Raw genomic sequence first — 4,339 nt, 5'->3', positions numbered from 1 at the left:
TTTTTTAAAAAAAAAAAAAAAAAAAAGGATCTCTTTTAAATAAAACTTTAACCCGTGTATTGTAACTCGTCTGTATTAATACTCTCCTGGAAGAAGATATTTCGCAAACTAACCCGATTCACGCGGATATTCCCGTTTTTCGCTATTTGAAATTCCCTTGTGCAGAAAGAACGGATTGTGAGTAAGGAAGGCGAGTTTCTGCGAGATCTCATTGTCGACAAAAGGACCCGTGATGGAAAAGACGCAGGAAGCAGGAAAATCCAAAGCTTTGTCAAAGGAAACACCCAGGACAACCCTGGTCATCACCCGAAGCAAGCAGAAAGGAGACAAAGCTAAAATGACCAGTCAAAGGCAAGATACTGCGGAAATCACTTCACCTATGAACGCTAATTCAGTTGCAACCGCGGCTCTCAGAGCAGCGGCGACAAAGTACGGTGCGGCTGCGGTAGTCCCGAAGACTGCAGAGGCTAGCAAAACTTGCGCTATGAATCAACTTCATCAACCAAGAGAAATGGTGGATGAATCCATAACATTCCAACCCGTGCACCTTCCAACTTTCGGAATGCCACCAACAAATGATCAAAATCAAACCATATCGGCGGCTCTAGCACCGCAGAGGGGGACTCACCCCGATTTGGAAATGCCAGCAACCGAAGCTGAACCTCTGCCACCTTTAGTGCAGACCGTAGAGGAAGGCGGCACCATGGCCGTAGTGGCACGAGCTGGGACTCCCAATCAGGCGTCCGACCAATCACATCGACTGATGGCTGAGCTTGAAGAATTGAAGAAGAGCCAGCGGGTTTACGCAGATGCTGTAGCCCTGTTGGCCAGAGAAAATCAAGATTTAAAGGAGCGGATTGCTCTAAGCACGAAGACCAGCCAACAACTTGATGAAGCAAATTCCAAAGCACCAGAGCCAAACCGAGACCGTAGAGTCGTCATAGCGGCTAATGGAGACGCGACTAGGGGAAGTAGCGTATCCGACCCGGATTATGACGACGGAGAATCAGACGGTAACGAGCAGAAGAACTTAGGGCACCACCGCGCGATGGAAGAGCTACGATATGAGATGATGGCCGAGATCAGGCAATTAAAAAATAGACAAGGCGGGGGGAGGTTAGAAGAGGTCATGAGAGAAGCTAACTCTACGCCCTTAACTCATCGCTTGGCCAACACCCATATTCCGCTGAAATGCCCAGTCCCAACGTTCGAATGCTATGATGGATACAGCGACCCTGCTGCACATATTCGGTATTACAACCGTGTCTTAGCTAGATGGGGTCAGAACGACGCCGTACTCTGCAGATACTTCCCGCCAAGCCTGAAGGGATCGGCATTATCATGGTTTGATAATCTGCCACCAGACTCCATCCACTCATACGACCAACTCGCAGAGAAATTCTTAAGAACATACATGTACAACAAGACTGTAAACACCGGAATGGATAAGCTCTTTTCACTAGCGATTGGCTACAAGGAAACCACGAGGGAATACACTAACAGATGGCACAAGATCTTCCAAGCCATAGGGAGCGTGGACCCAGTGGTAAGCATCAATTACTACAAATGGGGATTAGACCGAATGAGTCCCCTATTTGTTGAGATTCATGGAAGCGTGCCTAAGACAGAGGGAGATCTTCGAATAATTATTGAAAAGCACGCTCGACTTGAAGAAATTCAACGGGAAAACCCGAGGGCATATCCGCAGAGATCTCACCGCACCAATTCAGCAGAACAAACCAATGGGGCCAAAAGGAGTTGCTCAGTGGAGAGACCTCACGAAGATAGGAAGGAACGAAGGGATGAACGAAAAACAGGTGACCGAAAATTCGAAGACCAAGTTTACACGAAACTCAACGCTAGCTATGCTCGTATCCTACGAGAGATCAAAGGGAGGGAAAACCTGGAGTGGCCATGGTCTAAGGGAAAGCAGCCCCCGAGATCCGAGAAGTCTAAAGATTACTGTGAATATCATTGTTTCAACGGACACCAGACCGAAAAGTGCAAGAACCTTAAAATAATTATCCAAAAATTAATTGATGCGGGAGAGCTCAAACATTACGTACGAAAGGATATTACCGAGGATAGATCCAAGCGAACCAAACCAGTCCAACTTCCGGAAGGAAACCGCACAATCAGCACCATATCGTGTTCCGAAGCCACAGGGCCCTCACTTACAGCGCAGATAGGAAAGAGGTTACGGAAGCAATTCGAAGACCGCTGCGAATTGTATAAGGTCGATGGGATAGAGGTGGACGAGCACGAAGAGTGGATGGAATCTCCTATCATCTTCGATGCCGAAGATATCGAAGAAGATATGGAAGACCATAACGATCCCTTGGTCCTAACACTACCAGTAGCTGGATGTAACCTCAAAAAGATCCTCATAGACGGGGGAAGCTCCGTAAACGTCCTATTTTACGATGCATTCAAACGGATGAAGCTCCATGATGAACAGTTAATGACCTCTTATTACACCATCTACGGATTCAATGGAGCACCCACGAAGCCCTTGGGAGACATCGTGTTGCAGGTTAACGCAGGGCCCATGAAACTAGAAACCCGATTCAGTGTGGTGGACACCCCATCCCCCTACAACGCCATTATTGGACGAAAATGGATACATAAACTCAAAGGAGTTGCGGCAACGTACCACCAATATCTCATATTCCCAACACCTGAGGGAGTAATGGAAATCAAGGGAGATCGGGTCACTACGAGAGAGTGCCAGGCCACTCAGGATCATATCAACAACGAGCAAGAAGAGCAGCGAAAAATCCGAAGAGTAAAAAATAAAGAAACCGCGAAAGAGAAGGCCATAGACCTGTTCCTCAAGGAAACTACAGAGAAGGGCTTGACGAAAGATGATAATGTCCTAAGCACAGAGACAAGTACTTCAACAACCAGCGAAGAACAGAAACACGCTAAATAGCAATTAAAGAACGTCCCAGTCCTCGGAAATCCGAAGCCTGTGTTCACACCAGTGGAGCCCGTAAAAGAAATCAACATAGGAACGGAAGAAAGCCCAAAGATGATCAAAATAGGGACCATAATGGACGAAGGAAGGGAAGATTCTTTAACCAAATTACTTAAGGAATACGCGGATGTGTTCGCCTGGAAGCTAGGAGATATGCCGGGGGTTGACCCAAAAGTAATCCAACACGAGCTACGCATCAAACCGGGCACGCCCCCGTTCAGGCAGAAAATACGAAAAGTAGCTCCAGAGTATCATGAGGCAGTAGAAACAGAACTTCGGAAACTACTAGACGCAGGATTTATCAAGGAAGTCAAATACCCTACCTGGATCTCCAACATGGTCATTGTTCCTAAGAAAAATGGAGGGGTTAGAATATGCATCGACTTTACTAATCTCAACAAGGCATGTCCAAAGGACAGCTATCCCCTGCCGAGCATAGATCAGCTGGTAGAAGCAGTAGAAGGATATGAAGAACTGTCATTCATGGATGGACATTCTGGCTACAACCAAGTGGCACTGGCAGAAGAAGATCAGCCACACACAGCATTCTACACCCCACATGGCCTTTATTGCTACACTAGAATTCCCTTCGGACTTCGAAACGCAGGGGTAACATACCAAAGAATGGTCTATGCTATCTTCAATCCATGGATTGGAGGAACCTTAGAAGTCTACGTTGACGACATGCTCGTCAAAAGCAAGCTGCGCAAAGATCACCACCAGGATCTGAGAAATATCTTCGAAGCAATGAGAAAACATCACATGAAAGTGAATCCGGAGAAATGTACTTTCGGTGTCACCTCGGGTATCTGGTAACAAAAAGGGGCATCGAGGTAGACCCAGCAAAGATTCAGGCCATAGTAGAGATGTCGTCCCCGAAGAATTTAAAGGAAGTACAGAAACTCAATGGATCCATAGCATCTTTGGGAAGATTTATTGCCCGATCCTCGGACAAATGCAAACATTTCTTCAATATTCTCAAAAAAGGGAGCAGGTTCGAATGGACCGCTGAATGCGAGGAAGCATTCCAAAAAATCAAAGAACACCTAGCCTCAATCCCAATCCTGCAGAAGCCAGATCCTGATGAGGTTTTGTCATTGTACATAGCAGCAACAGAAGACGCAGTCAGCGCAGTGTTGGTCAAAACCAATACAAAGATAGAACAACCTATCTATTACGTCAGCAAGACCCTCAATTCTGCGGAAAGGAACTATACCAAGATCGAACAACTCATCCTCGCATTGGTATGGGCTACTCAAAAGCTGAGAACCTACTTCCTAACTCACCTCGTCAGGGTCCCATGCAAAGCACCATTGGAAGCAGTCCTCAAAAGCACGGGAAAAGTGGGCCGAATAGCCAAAT

Source organism: Papaver somniferum, chromosome 6 (genome assembly GCF_003573695.1).
Source record: "Papaver somniferum cultivar HN1 chromosome 6, ASM357369v1, whole genome shotgun sequence".
Lineage (NCBI taxonomy): Eukaryota > Viridiplantae > Streptophyta > Magnoliopsida > Ranunculales > Papaveraceae > Papaver > Papaver somniferum.
This window is presented reverse-complemented; position numbering follows the sequence as displayed.